This window comes from Serinus canaria, chromosome 1 (assembly GCF_022539315.1).
Source record: "Serinus canaria isolate serCan28SL12 chromosome 1, serCan2020, whole genome shotgun sequence".
NCBI lineage: Eukaryota > Metazoa > Chordata > Aves > Passeriformes > Fringillidae > Serinus > Serinus canaria.
In genome coordinates this window covers 60,529,181-60,546,291 of record NC_066313.1, presented here as the reverse complement: position 1 = coordinate 60,546,291, position 17,111 = coordinate 60,529,181, and positions in this window count along the sequence as shown.

Here is a 17,111-nt window from a genome sequence, read left to right as displayed (position 1 = left end):
ATTTAGAAAAATGAACTTGCAAAAGCTTTATTTCACATTTCCAAGGTCTAGCTTTTAAGCCTGAGGTTTCTGAAGCTTGAGAAATTAAACTTAGAACCCTCACATATCTATCCACACTGGTTGATATGGAATCCAGTTTTTTTAAAAAATATGTTTATGATCAAATAAACTATGTCTGTCAAAGCAGGCTGAATAAAGCCCCAGAAAATCAAGTTTCCGTCTTTGAAGTAGATGTTCCAGCTGTAAAGGTATTTAGCTATATTCACTTCTCAGCAGTCTTTCTAACCTCATAAATCTTGAATTCTTTCCTGCATAGTGACATAGCTTCAATAGGAGGAATGAAGAGTAGTCCAAAAGACATGAATAACTTACAGGCTGACAGTTATGGCACTTAAAAGTAAGCGATAGTTTGTAAGGAGTCAGATCCTGTCACTGTGTATTAGTCATGCTCTAAGAACACCTCTCTTGCAGAGACATTGCCTTTGTCAAAGATTTCTAGGTTCAATGCCCTTTCTAGATGGGAAAAAAAAAATCTTTAACTTCCTAGGAATATTTTTATCAGGAAACTAATACTCAGGCTGAATATATTGTTGTGGATATTTTGTTACCTAATATTGTTAGACAAGAAGTAATAGGTAAGAAAAAATAATTCCCAAAAAAACAAACAAAACTCCTAGAGAAGTAAACAACAATAAAAAAGACATACAAGAAGGGGACATAATGTGTCTAATTTATTGATTATGGAAGTCAGTGAAGGGCATGGTCTTTATATACCTTGGGCTGTGGCAAAAAAAGGAGCCCAGATGTCCCACTATCTTTCTAAATGCTCAATATACAGTTTTAAACAAAAGGTATTTGAGAGACTGCTGTTTAGTGAAGAAATCTGAATCCTAGATCAAGAATGGAGAAAAGGCCTTAGGCATGGCTGAGGAAGATACTTGCAATGTGAATAGGTTGTGTCTAGCTGCAATTTTCTCTGCTGATTAACTTCTGCCATGTTTTTCTTAGACTCTCCTGGGTATTTAAGAAAACAAGACTTAAACTGTCTTTGCCTTATCACACTCTTTTCTCTTTTTTCCATCAAAAACTTCGCAACTGATCAATTTCATTCAAATGCTGCAAAGGACGAAGGCCTCAAAATGAAAAGAAAAAAGTTCTTTTGGATTCTGAGAAAAAAAAAAGACAGATTAAGAAAAATAAATACTTTATTCAGCTGGCCTATCAGCACACACAGTCAGGCTATCAGTCACAGCAAGCAGATTTCTGAACTCATTGAAACACAAGTAATCTCTGTCATGAGGAAAAAGAAAGCAAGTCAGCATTTCTGTGGAAGGGCTGGAAAGAACAGGGGAAGAGGCTGAAAGTGATAATTCTGAGGTCAAGTTGTCATGGGCAGTATATTAGATGGGAATATAAAACATGAGTTAAATTTTGTTGCTTCAGTTGCCATGGACAAGGTTGTTTTGCACTTCCATTTTAAGGGCAAATTTACACAGACAGAAACAGATGAACTTTTTAGAGTTCATCCCCAGGCCTATCAGAGGCAGTCCAGGAAGGTAATGCACCTTTTCAGGCTACAACTAGCTCAAAATATAAGAAAGATGTGGTGTGTTTTCTTGGTTAAGGGACAAATTCCCACTTTGCTCAATCACTCCACATCCTCAAAAGTTCAATAATTCACATTTCATAAAAGCATGTAAGTTGGGCTTTTATTCAAATATTTAACTCTTTGCAATTTTTTAAATGAGCATTGTGTTTCATAGGTGTTCAGTGTGACACATTGCCTTGGACAGTTGGTTTACTTTTCTTAAATATTGAGGGGGGGAAAAATAGATTACAGTTAGGGTCATGCTAAAGATAAGCTAATTTCGGGATGTTTAAAATATATGGAGGTGATTATAACCTTTTATTAACCTGGGAAAACCTGCTGAGAGCACATTTGTGCTTTGGCCAGTGTGTCTGGTAGTCTTTGGAGGGATTTTCCTTTCTGATCTGAGTCTTTCCTTAATTGAGAATTTTCTTCATTGCTCTAAGTTTCAAATGTAGGTACCTGACTTAATTAACAACAACAACAAAAAAAAGCTTAACATTTTTATTTTTTTTAAATTCATTTAAAGTTTATATGAAAGAAATATTTTCACTTTATTGTTCAAAAGAAAATGCCATATTCCTTAGTGATTTTACCTTTCGAAGAATCATTTTAAAGGGAGAGGTGAAATGGGGTTGTGGAATGGAATTTTAAATTCACAGAAACCTGAGATTTATGAATATATTGATTCTATCTCTTAACTTTCTTATCATTGCCTTGTCTTTATTCATAGTTGCATAACTCCGTTGACACTGAATCTTTGGTGCTTTATCTGAGATATTTTCCTTCAGAGATAGAGGGTAGAGGGACCCTAATCAATACTATCTCTCTTACTAATAACTTAATGTAAAATTCTTGTAAGGTTCATGGTATGACAATGCTTGCAACACATCTTCCTTGGTTCACTGGGGAGCTATGAAGTGATCTGGGAGAAATGACGGTGCAGTGGTGGATGAGAATTGGCAATTTTTCTTTTCAGAAAATTGGGTGGTTTGAAAACCTGTCTCTCAGTTCTAAAAAAACAATTTTGATGAAAAAAAAAGATATCAAAACTCTGAGATGTTTTTGACCTATCTGCTTTACAGCAGAAAACTTAACCTTACAGACATGCAAACTTCAGTGATGCTTAGTGTTCCAGGCATCTTAGCTGTCTTTCAGAACTCTGCTATATCTCTTTTTTTTTCCTTCCAATAAGGAATGAAAACAAGTCTTAAAATACAGTGTGAGATTAATTTTCACTTCTCTAGGCAGATATAAATATTAATCCCTAGCCTATACCCTAAAACCTCTAATGACTGAGATAACACTGTTTGCATCAAAATGCAGATCCCCTGTAGGCTGTTGAGTAGCATTCAATTGGTAGCAATATTAGAGCAATCCTATACTAAAATCCAGCAAAATGGAGCTCTTTTAGTGTTTGTTCTATCTGCATAAGCCATTCAAAACCTCAGTTTAGAAAAAGAGGGATAATGTATGCAAAAACCACTAATATTTTTACTTTGGGATTTTTTTTAAGGAACTTGACTTCTTTCCTATTACACAAATTTCTGAAATGAGTTCTATTAAACAGTGTTCTGCTAAACACTTCTGTTTTAAATCAAAATGGTTCCAGATCTAACAGGTAACTATTAATAAAATATTTAAGAATTTTATTGTAATTTTAATACTGAATCAGTTATATGAAATTATTCAGTATACAAATGAAACATCTGTTTGAAAGTGGAATCAGCCCAATCCGTATTCATATGTGACAATATAAAACACAGTCTGAAAACTGATGCATGTGCTTCTGAAAAAAGCTTACCTTGATCCTTCTTATCAAATGATTGTTCAAGACACAAAATTTTAAGTTTTTCTGTCACTGAAAATTGGATTACATGGAATTTACACAAATTTATAGAACCTAAGGATTAGCTCATGAAGATCTCCATGAATTTAAAGCCATACTGCATCGATTCTACCATTTTAGAAGGAAAATGTGCGTTTCTCAGCAAGAGAGAAGGCTCCTGACACCAGAGAGAGAGAGAGAGAGAGAGAGATAGAGTGTGTGTGTGTGTGTGTGTGTGTGTGTGTGTGTGTGTGTGTGTGTGTGTGTGTGTGTGTGTGCGTGTGTAACAGCATTCTAACTATTGAAAATGTTTGTGGTTCTGTGATGAGCTGACCTTGGCTGGCCTCCACGTGCCCACCAAGCCACTCTATCACTCCTTGTCCTCAAAAGAACAGAGAGACAAAGTTGAGACAAAACTGAGAAAGGTCATGGCTTGAAATAAGGACAGAGAGTTCACTTAACTGGGCAAACAGGCAAAAGAGATTTGATTCAATTTAGTTAAATTTATATCTAGTTATTAAAAACAAATCTAAAAACACCTACCCTCTCCCATCTCACTTCTTTCCAGGTTCAGCTTTGTTCTTGACTCCTCTATCTCCTCCCTTCACATATCTCAAGGGCCTGGAGAAAGTGGATTGGAGTCAGTTCATAAGGCTTCGTATCTGTTTTTTCCTCTTCACACTGGTACCCTGCCACAGTGTTAGGTCCCTCCAGTGGGATACAGTCCTTCCCACACTGTTCCAACATCCCTTCCCATAGGCTGCAATGGTTCAAGAATTTTGCTTCATTGTGATAGAGTTTGAAGACCTTCAGATGCAGACTGCTCCAATATGGATCCCACGGCTTCTTTCAGAAAACCCGCAATAGTTTGGGCTTCTCTCCAAGGAGCCTTGTTTCCTGTTAAGAACCTGTTCATGCGTGGGGTCTCCATGAGCTGCAGCTTCATTCATGGTTGACATGGTGCACTGTAGGTTCCTCCACAGACTGCAGGTGGATATCTGCTTCATTGTGGTCCTCTGTGGGCTTCAGGGGGACACCATGCATCACCTCAGTCTTCTTCATGAGCTGCAGAGGAATTTTGTTGCAATGGCTGAAGCCATTGCCTCCTCCTTCTCCTTATTTGATCTTGGTGCCTGAACCGTTGTTTCTCTCACATTTTTCAATCCTCTCTCAAATCTGCTACACAGCATTTTTAGCATCTCTTTTAAATATGATATCACAGAGGTGCCACTAACATAGATAACAGGCTCGGCTTTGCCAGATGTGGATCCATTTTTGAGCCAGCTTGAGCAGATTATTCCTGACATAGGGGCAGCTCCTGGTAGTCTCTTTTCATAGAAGTCACCCCTGAAGTTTTCTTTGCTACCAAACTTTTGCCATGTAAACCCAATAAAGATTCTAAAGACCTATATAGTAAAATAATACTATACCTAAAGCTTTCAGATACAGCTGCTTAGAACAGAGTTAATCCACAGCAGAATCTGGCTCCTACCTTCATAGGAGTACAACCAACTACTTCATCTCTTATTTGCATAGAACTCAAATACCATGGCCTTCTGTTCTTTTGAATACATGCATGAATTTTCAGCAGTGTCTCATAAATCTAGCAAATATCTTTTCTGTAAGGGGTATCATGGAAGAAATACTGTAATGGATACCTCTTTTCCAAGAAAAAAAAATTTGAAAACCACAGTCAACAAGAACATCAATTCACATATTAATTCAGACACGTTCCCCTTCTGATGATATACTTGGTTGACTTGGATTGTATTTGGTTTTCAAGGCCAATCTTCAGGAAAGACGGCTATAGTTAGGGGAAAAATGATAGTATCAAAATAATTTGTTGCGAATTTTTGCTCTTTCTCAAATTCTCTTGAGGATCACAGGGAGATAAATATTCAGTTTAAGATCCCATAAACTATTCAGATTGGCTCAGCTCAAGAAAAGAAATGAATTAAAGCACTCCTCATCCAGCTGAGAGCAAAACACACCAAATGAACTTTGAAAACCTTCTGTTTCCTGGGTATCAAGGACTGTAGGAAGTCTACAGAAACATAGAATTATTTAGAAACATATAAATTATTTCATACTGAAACTTTTCCTTTAAAACACCCCTCTGGTAGTCCATGGATCCTGTAAATTCAAGAGTAAGATCTGTACTTCCCACTGTTTACCTCCAAAAATGTTGTATGCTAAAGCACTTTGAGATTAAAATATTTAAAAGCTATGGAATAAAAGCAGACAAACAAGCAAATAACAAAACCCCAGGTGAAAAAAACAAACAAACAAGCAAAAAGAGTCAAAACCTGGGATAACACTCTGATCATTCCTTCAAGATGAGAATGTGTGAAAAAAATCAGTAATTTTTCACATTTAAATTTATATTTAATTTAACTGGAACAAGATAACTATATATATCTATAAAGGGTTTGAACTGCTGAATTAGAAAGACAAAAGAAAGGTTGGAATATCTTTTTCCTTCCCACTGCATTTCTATAGTTTGAAAGTATTATTTCTACCCATTTGCATACAAATTTCCTTTTTCTCCTCTGGTTTCTTTTTCTGTAGCAGATTCCCTGATTACTGTGTTTTTTTACCCATTTGTCCCTGCCCTCTGGCCCAAAAAGCCCTCATCAAATCCTGGCCAATTTTCCTTCCTCATTTCTCAGGATTTAACCTAATAAAATGGGCTGTAGCAAAGACTATACATATCAACAGTCACCACCTCTGCTGCTCAGTGACAGTCTACATAATATATATATTTGGTCCATACAACACCCAGGAACTGACTGTATACTTATACTATTTGTCATAGATTGTGATTTATGTATTTTGATACATCTATCTTTTTTCCTCTTCCATGATTATCAATTGTATTATCCATCAGTTTCAATAGAAATGACAATTTTATTAAGGGTTTTGTTTTACAGCTTTAAAACAGAAACCATTTGAAATTTTGCAGCATTCTCAAGAGAAAATGCTCTATTTCTTACATTCTCCTTTGGAATGCTTTGTTTCAGTAATATTCCTCAGTAACTCACAGTCTTGTGAGTGATTTTTTTTCTGGTTATCGCTGATCACTGAAGATGCTTTCTCTGCTGACCTCTATAACATTAGCTCTCAAATTGATTTATGAAGCTTTAGTAAATGTATAACTTGTTACCCTATGGTCTCCTTGTGGAAATTGGTAGGAGTGTTAGGCTCTGTGTACAAATGCTGCAGTGACCTAGTTATTTGGATCTGTGCAACTTTGGTAAGCATACCTTAGGTAATTTTTTTTTTAAGCTACCTTTAACTTAAAAGGGTATAGTAAAATGCAAATGAGGTGTTTATTTACAGCAGGTGATAAAGACAACCTAGTTAGAAATGCTTTGAAAAGACAAGTGAAAGAAAATCAATACCTAATTTACACTAACTTAATAAAAACCACCTGTTTGGCTGCTCGGTCCTTTATGTTTTGAGTTGCATTTGTCAAGGAGAATCACATCTTTACAAATTCTCCTGGCTTTAACACATAGTTTTATTCCTAGAGTCCTCTCAGTCCCACATTCAAATTCAAATCATTTCCTCCATCCTTCTCTTTATCTAAGTTCTCCTTTCCAACCTATAGTCTGCTATGCTAGTTCCATGCAAGGTGACAGCTGTGAAAATTCCCTAATAGAGAAAAAAAAATCTGTGGGGGATATTACAGACATGTTGTATTAATTTTTAATTTAAAATATGAGGTTAGAAAAAAAGTTACATCACTATTTTATGAGAATGAGAATTCATTGGGGTTTTTTTGTTGGGTATTTTTTGGTGGTTTTTTTTTTTGTTTGTTTTGTTTTGGTTTGGGTTTTTTTTTTTTTTTTGTGTGTGTGTTTTTTTTTTTTTTTCCAAAGGAAGTGAGAAAAGTATTTATTCCAAAAGTCAGTTTCAGCCTAGATTGGTTCCAGGGCTCTCTGTCTACAAAATATTCCTCACAGTCAATATTTATATTGGCTGACTGGCTCTCTACGGCAAATCCTCTTTTCACATAATCTCAGATTGACAAGAAATGTTCTGTAGTGGACTTAGGAACTTGACTTGGTGACACAGAATTCAGTTTAAAGGTCAATTGCTTTGAGGGATAATCTTCATGATAGCATATATTCCAATTCACAATAACATGGTGTAGATATGGTAAGTTAAGACAGTCTCTCCTCAATCTGGTAAATCATTTGTTTAAACTGGCCTTTTTGAAGGCCAGTGGTGAGATGTTTTTAGGATTTAGCCAGTGTAAAAAAGATGCCCACAACCAGCTGTGATAACCTCTTCTAGTTATAAGTGTGCCTAAAATCTATTACTCTTTTCCGTTTCTGCAGAATATTTTCTGAGGGATTAGGTTGGTTTTGTTTGTATGACATTTTGTTATTTTTTAAAAAGACCACAACCAACCAAAAAAAAAAAAAAAATGAAGCAACCAAATAAACCATTTGCTTTAGCCTAGAGAGAAGTAACCATTATTTTAACAAAAAATATAAAACCCCCCAAAAGAAACCTAACGAAACAACTCCAAACCAAACAAACAGAGCAAACTCACCCACACAAATTCCAAAACAAACCATGAGGACCTGCCTGGACAGTGTAGGTCATTGTTAATTTCTGAGACTTCCAGAATAAGATTTTTTGAGCTAAAACCTATATTTTGTTTATGAATGTGCACACAGCTCATAGAATAAGGGATAGTAGTCTTGATGAGAATTATCAGCACTATAACATTTTGAACTGAACTTCCCAAGAAGAGGGGAATGCAAAAAATAATTTGCACATTTCTCATTCTTCAGAGAATAAGAAATTTTTTGTAATTTTATAATTCTCAAGGATCAGAAGCTTGTATCTTTCTGAGCAGAGTGAGACAGCAAGTTTCTTTCTACTAATATATTTATTATTAATAATATTAATATTAATGTATTTATTTATTAATATTAATATTAATATATTTATTATTTTAAATATTAATACTAATAATTAAAAATAGGTCCATGATCAAAACCTTTTAAGGCAATAATTTTGAAAATCAGCCTATAGATTTAGATTTTATAGACTTTTATAGAGCCTGGTACCTAAAAAAATATCATTGAATCAATAACAAAAATTCTGATCTCCAGATAGCAAATGACTACACTGACATTGGTTGTCATAAACCTAAACACAAAAATCTATCATCTCTGTAGAAAGCTGATGAAACTACAGCAGATATATTACAAAAACGTTATTCAGATTCATTTCTCAGAAGGACATAAAAGGTTTATGTTTCATTTTGGTTTTATATTCAAGAATAACTAGTCATTGACAGAGTTTGTAAACCTTGAATATCCTGAAAACTTTGTTCACCAGTTTATATGGTTGTTTTCCTGCAGAAAAAAGTAAAAATCTAAAACCAAAAAAAAAAAAACCCCACAAACATAAAACCTCAAAAACCCAAACCAATCAACTAACCAACCTAAAAAAATGCAATGACAAAATAGAAATGTGTCTATGATGCATCAGCATAACATCTACTGGAATTTCTTAATTTCTCATCATATCCTGAAAAATGGCATTTATACTGGGTTTTAGCTAAATATGTAGAAAATACTATTTTTAGATGTATAAATGTGCCTATCTAGTTTTACATAAAGTTCTGGTATAACACACATTCTTGCAGATGAACTGGGTGTCTGGATGCTATTAAATTTTCCTCTCAAGGCAAAACCTGTACAAGTGGTCTTCATGAGGAAAACTGCTGTCAATGTTAAATTTTGATGGAATAAACTTCCTTGTAGTCAATACTTGTTTACTTTTATATACAGGTGTAAAACCTAAATGTAAAATATTCACAGGATAAAAAAGTAATTTCTCTTAGAGTGCCTCTGTGCTTGCCTTTTTAATGCCAGCAAGTTTCACCAGTTTTGACTGTTACTCAGAAATTAACCTTTAAGGTGAATGAATGATCTTCTTAACATTTCTTATTCTTCCAATCACTTGTGGAATACAAGTAGATATTTATAACAAAATTATGGTCTTTTGCTTTTCAAGTACACTGGTTTCTTTAGTGCAAAAAAATCATTCAAAAAATTACTTTTAAAAACTTGGTTTATTTTGTGTCACTTATTTTAGAGGCAGTTATTGATGTATTTTACCAGTACACAAAAAATTTGCAAGAATAGTCTTTGATTTCTAAAGAACATCAAGAATAAATGACAGAATGATAACAATATTCTACTTTGAAATAATCATTTGAACTGTACACCTGATACTAAACTGGCCTGCAGGTAGTAACAGAACACAGTGTGCACATACTGATTTAGGAATGATACTCCCCAGCATAGTTCTCCCACTGAGATGCCCCAAACCACACTGCTGCTGGCTTGCTCCCCTTCCCTCATTTTCCCCTCCCTCCCATGGATGGCCAGAGAGGAGATTTGAAGGCACAATAGGCAGAGGTCATGGATTAAGAGAAGAATGAGATAAGAAAATTAAGAGTAACAGCAACAATATTTATAACAAAAGTGTACAAAAGAGAGGATAATTTATATGTAAAATACTCTGGAGCCCAATCTCGATGTGATATCCTATCTCCCTCACCAGCAACACTATGAAGGGGAATCAAATAACTTCTGGGTCCTGGCCACACCCCCTTCTCCCTGCCCCCACCTGGTATTGCAAAAGTCTACCCTGACCTTGGCTGAGACCTGCATAACACACAAAATTGGATGAATTACAAATAAACGACATATCCATATTGCTAAATGAACCAGGCTAAAATCCCACTGCATCACTGGACTATTGATTCTCCATACAGCTTGTTAAAACATTGTCTGATGCAGTTTTGATCCACAGCTGTAGAAGCCAGAAAATAACATAGTTCAGAGGACAGAATGTATCAAAGAATGTCTCCAATAGGTAGTGCAGAAAGAATTGGTCTGGTTTGACTTTCCAATCTTCCAAAATTATTCCACTCTACTTGCACAGGCATCTCTACATCCTCTCACTCCATCCCAGGGCCATGTCTTCTGTGCTGTGCTATGTGTGGAAAAATTACTGGGGGCACAATTAAAGTGGAAAGTTTTAGACACAGTTAAACCATATGGAAATTTTCTGGGGGAAATGTGTTTGCTGCTTCCTGGATGGAATGTGGTCAGCATGCCCAGCTTCCCCAACAAATGAATACAATCTAAGGGGGATGAAAAGTGGAATTCCAAGAGGAAGTTGGTGGTACTTTCTAGCTGATAAGCCTTGCAGCAGTTGACAACCAAGAGAGATAAAGGAAGATGGCCTTCTTTTGAATCAGCAATTGTGGCAAAAGCACTTTCCTTGGACTGATGTGTATCCTTATCCCAAGATTATCTCAGATATAATACTGACATTACCCACTTCCAAAGTATGACTACTGCTCACTGAAGAAGATGTATGACTAGAATCAGTCACTCTCTACCTAAATGGAAAGAAAAACTATAAAAGTAAGTTAAGAATGGTGAGAATTTAGGAATGACTCCATGGTAACTTCTTGGAACAATTATAAGGCTGAATGTGTCTTGTCTTCCACAGGGACAACTATGGAGTAAGAACCATACTCTACAGGCCCTGAATGATTATCTTGAGGTAATTTTTTTTAGGGATTAGGGCTTTTCTCAGCTTTGCTTTGAATGCATTTTTGCAGTCAAATACTATCATTGGCAATCCTCGAACCTTAACTTGTCATGATATAATTGAAGAATGTTATTCTGTAAACTCTCAGTGCAAATCCTTCAAGGGTGCTAGCAGTCTCCTGTGGTGAGTAAAGGTGTGGAAACCCATGAGGAGATCCCTCTATTGGCATCTCTCCCTGCATAAGTCAGTCAAATAGATCTCTGGTCCAGCACACTGTTCTGTGGAGTCCCCACAATGGGACACGGACAGCCTGGTCAGGCACAAGGGTCTCAGCTTTCCTGGAGTGCTGACAGACTAATCCAGCACTTGGGATTTGAGGAAGTGTCCCCTTTTCATGTGACTCTGTGAAATATCAGCCTGGCAAACTCCCACACAGGTCTTACACAATTCAGACTTTTAAAACCAGAAAATAATGTGTGGACATGTACGTACATGCCTGTATGTGAATATAAATATACCCCCTTGTGAATATAGGGACACAATACACAATCCAGAGGTAACCCAGAACCAGTGCAATGTCATGGGACTATACTCAAACTATTTCTTTTAGCCTCAAAGCTAAAGAACAAATCCTGTCCCTCTTTTATTTCACAGTATTGACATAATTCATTGTGCTCCACAATTATTTGCCTAAGGAATCTCATTGAAGTCAGTGGAACTGTTTGTATACTAACTGCCCATGAGCAGAGACACAGAGAATTCCCTGAACCATTTCTGAATTTAGAACTGGTGAAAGTCAATGTCAGAAATAGATTCATTTCCAATACATTCCCCAGCATTTCTTTCTGATTAATTTCATGTTTGAAGGATTCAAAATTATTTAATCACATTTATGAAAATTCCTTCTAACAAGAGAAAAAAGTCAACCATTGAACCAAACTCAGAACCTTATTTTATTCTTTTGTTTTGAAGGAAATTTCATGATTTTGTGTTTACTGAGGTCAAAATTACATCAAAGCTTAAGGTAATGCCAAAAATAGTGAGTATAGGAGAGGAAGTCACTTATAAAAAAATGAAATAGCATTTCTGTTTTCTGAAGCCTGGAGGGAAACATCCTACAATAAAAATAAAGAAAAAGGCAAAGGAGGAAAGCCATTGCTCAGGAGTAGTGTCTCTCTAATATACATTTATTGGTTTCTGTGACCAGACTGAATTCTGACTTTGAAAGAAGACTAGTGAAAAGAGAAAAATGTGTTCTTTTAGAAAAAGGATATTGGTTTTTGAGTATAATGATCTATATTTTCATCCAGATGCTGAAATAAATTTTCTATAGATACTGGTATATAGCACATTTATCATGTCCACATTTATCAAAAAGCAAGGTGTCTCCTTTCTGTTTCAAACAGGAAAATAATGCATTTTAGATAATGCATTAAACCTAATTAGATATTTTTAGAAAGCTGGAAATGTACATGTACAACTCACAAATGTTTATGTGGAAAAATTAGACCAAATGTGACAAATTAGACCCAAACCATATTGCTCCTCTTTTAATGAGCAGTATTCTGGATTGTTTTACTTCTTTTTTATGTGTATAGAAACTATGCATGCCAGTAACTATAACAGAGCTGGACGAGGTTTTTGCTGAATAAATAAACCAAAAGATATATTCCGCTGTAAAAATACCATTAAATAATAAATAGCACTTCAGCTCAAGCTGTCTGTGTCTGAAGAAGGACCCTGAATGAAGAAATGCCCAGGCAGTCATACTCTTATGATCTAAGAATCCCCACCCCTCACACAAAATTTGGGTCAATAGATGTGTTAGGGTCTGATGTATTCCTGTTCTTCATTGGGTCCCTTCATAGGTGAGCAATTTATTTCCTTATCTCTGGGCTGCAGGTTCCTCTGGTGATTGTACCCTTCTTATCTTCAGTCTTGAACAATCTCTAGTGCCTTCTTTTATTTAACTAGGTAAGAGTTCAGCATATCTAGGTGAAAGCTTGAGCTTGGCACCTAAGGCTTCAGCAAATTGAGCTGCTAATACCAGGCAAGTTATGCTAAAAATATTTTTATATAAACAGTATCCCAAATAACACAGAACATGTCAAAAGGCTTTCTCTTTGTTTTCTAGAAATTTGCACTTTATCAACATCAAGAAATGCAAATATTGTCTCATTTAATTTAGTAGGGGATTAACACTTTGACTTACACCTGACTAAAAATCTTTGGACTAATATTAGGGTGTCCAGTGTATTAATAAAGAACTTTGCAGCATTTCCAAGCCATTGCTTAACTAAGAGAAATTATTTCCTTTAGAAAATACAACATTATTTCTGAATGCATAAAAAATTCTGAAAGCCCTTTGAAATTCTGTATGATTTATATTGCATTTGTACATTTTTCTGATTAATTTCTTCAACTCAGTAACAAATATTACATTAAATGAGACATTGCTTGGTCTAAAATACCAATAAAAATATCATAGTTCACAAAAACAACCATTTGTACTAATTAATCCACCAGGGAAAAAAAAACCTCACCTCATACACATAAATAATATGTAATTTAATGAAACTACAGGACACTGGAGAGAAGGAAGTGCTTGTTTCTTTGTTTCGAGCACTTAGATTATTTATTGGATCTTGATGTTTAATTTTAAAATAGGTTATCTTATTCCAGCAATGTATTTTTCTTTTATCTGCAAAGGCATAAAAAAATACAAAATTTCAACCCAAGGACAATTCCCATTGAACCCAACAGAATCTGAAATGTAATGGCGAGGAAGAAAAACAAAAATGAATGCATAAAAATGTAATACATGGTGAAATGGAAATAAAAGGGAGTGAGAATATACTGTCAGATATTTTCCTCACTCTTTGCTATGTGCTCTTGACTTCACTGGAGTAGAACAGAACTTTTTTTTTTTTTAATTATTTTTAGTAGTTTAAACATGAGCATAAAGAGATAGTACATTTTAATCAATGTCCTTTAACGGAAAGGATTATTATGATGTGAATTTACTCGGTAAGAAAAGACAAGATCAGAATCTTTCTGGTTTGTGCATTGCTTTTGATATCTTTATTAGACCTTAAGTAAGACACTGAATGAATTTCACACTAATACTATATGCACGCATTGCAGTCAATTTTTGCTGCTGGAGAGGCTCCTGATATGACCTGCTCCTCTTCCACTGAGTGCTAAAAACTGGGTCTTAACTAGGTGTAAGAACTCATCAGACCAAAAATATTGGGATCATACTCACATTCATTAATACATTAAAAATTGCAAAACATTATATCAACTGGAAACTTTTCAAAACACAATTTTCATTCCTATTGCTAAGTTGTGTGTCCACAAACATTTCCCTTCCCTTCCCATATAAAAAGAAAATTCTCTTAGAGGAAAAGAAATAACACTGTCCAGGTAAAATAGTTTTTTTTCTATATCTCATAACATGCAATCCTCACATGTTGCTGGAAGAAGGTTTTTCAGGAAAGAGAATATTTTCAGAACTTGTGCTTACAGTCAACCTTTGCAATATTTGTAAAATACTGTGCCCAAAGGACAGTATTGACAATTCTATAAAATTTGCTTTCAAGTTGTATGATTCAAAATAAATAAATAAAATGTAAAACAGGACAGCTTTTATTTTAAAGACATTCTCTGAAGCAGATAAAAATTTACAATTTTATAAGCAGCAATCAAAAAGTAAGCACACATATTTTTACTGAAGTTTGATTCATTAAATAAAGTCTGGAGGATATGTAGAATTTGTAAAGGCTATTTACAACACTGCCAATTTATCTTAGCAATGGAACTAACTGATTTATCACAGCTATGTCATCATTAATCTAGTTCCAGTTTTTCTAACAGAGCCAGGACAGACATACAGGCTGAGGGGAGCTTTGAAACAAGTCAAAATACATATATTTTGCAGCCCCACTGATTAATGTTCGCAGGCTCAAACTCTCTGCACCGTTCTACATCTGAAAATTTGAAAATATAATAAGGTAGAATGTTTGGCAGACTTGCAAATTAGCAAATATCTAAAGACTTATAGGACTGGCCTTTTAGATCATCTGGTGCATCAGAGAATGTGTCATCTTCATGTGCACTTTCCTAAATTAATTTTTCCATGCTATGGCTAAGATTAGAAAAAGACACTGGAGAAGAAAAGAAAAAAAAATCAAAAAATGGAAAACAAACAAACAAACAAAGCCCCAACTATTAGATTTCTTTTTCTTACACAATATTGCTAATATCTTATATCTAACATTGCTTGTAGAATCTAATTTAGCAGCTTTCAAGGAAAGAATAGACATGATACAATAATCTCCTCTAAAAATAAGAACTTAAGATAATAAACCAGTAATCTGTATGAAGAAAAATAAAGTCAGGCAATAAAATTGATCCTAGAAATATTATATGACATTTTGACATTTTAAAAATCCACAACAAAATCTAACCAGCAGATAATCTGGAATTCATTGCATTCCTGCAGGAAATAGTCTTTTTTCTACCAGAATCCCTTAAATTATGCAGCTGATATCTGACAGACCACACTGAATCATCAGGTAAGATAAAATTTTAAAGTAGAATAGTTGCCTCCAACACGCATTATTTTCTTGCATGCAATACATTCTTCATTGAATTTCACTGTCAAAAGAAAAATCTTCCCACAAAGGATTGACTAAGTAATAGAAACTTCAAACAGGGATAGATGTTCTCCTAAGGAAGAGAGAGCTCTTAATCATCATGCTCTAGCAGGAGCTAACTCTGGGCATCATGGATACAAACAGGTTGAAGGATCTGAGATCGTTTATCAACTTTTGTTTAGCTTACAGGCATAGCCAGTGGCATGTGGCATAGCACCATGCACAGACCTGAAAAACAAACCTGAAAACAACTCAGTGGTATCACAAGCTCTTTAAGACTGGTTGTTAGGTACATTTGAGTCTCCCAGAAACACCCTCAACAGACCAGTGACTGCTGCTTGTCCTAGCTTTGACCAAGGATGGTGGGAGGTGAAGCATGGAGCTGTGTGGGCATGTCCAGGCTCTTATTCCATAAGACTCGCATCATCTCAGCAGGAACATAAATAAGGGATTCTCACTTCCATGAAAAGGGGCCTCTGGCTTCAAGTGGAAGAACGAGGAGATGCACAGGTCCTCTACCACCATATTTCTTCCTTTCCAGGGGAGTAAACGGTGAACAGAGTGGTGGGCAGTGTCTGTATTTTTTTGTTATTGCTGTTTTCATCTTGGGCTTGGAGAAGGAACATTGGTGCAAACAATTTGTCTAACATTGTTGACTTCTTTCCTTGCCTTAGGGTTGGGGGAAAAATGTGGGTGCAGATGGGTTTGTCTGTGATTTTCTTCTCTGTCTTGGGAGCTCATGGCACCAGCTCACATTAGATCAGTCAAATTCTGGGAGCATTTTGCATAGAATAACTCAGGTTTTGTATAAATTTGTTAATACTATTGTAGCTGTTAACTGTTTGTTTTCTTTTCACATTGCTGTTTCCAATATTTTTTTTCCTTATCTCAGTTTGGTTAGGGGAAGGGGAGTGGCTCCATAGAGCTTGATTTCCAGCTGATTTTAAACCACAATACAGATACTGCTCAATCTCAAAAATCTCCCCTTCTGCAATTTTTGTCCTGTTTAGCTGTTAAGCTTCAAGGCAAGACCAGGATTGAAAACAGACATCAAGCAAAGACTCATCTGAAATGACAGTAGGTTCCTACAACACATTTGGCTTTTTTCACTTCCATAACCTCCAACCATTCTTCAATACACTGAAGGAATATAGCACATTTTTACACTCTAGCCTGTTCCAACACGTACATCTATTTCAGGTACACAGTGACACTGTTCATTGTGGTACAACAGGGTGTCCAGTAGATAGTCAGAGACTAGGGCTTTGCACCAGCATGGATATTAATTTCAAACACAGGTGACCTCAGTTAGGGTGATGAGTGCAGAAGGTTTTATGAAAGAGAAAAGCATAATTTTAAAGCTCAGTTGCTGTTTAAACTCATTCAGAAAAACCATATTTAGCATTAATTTGAGACATATATAGATGTAACATTTTCCCTTTTG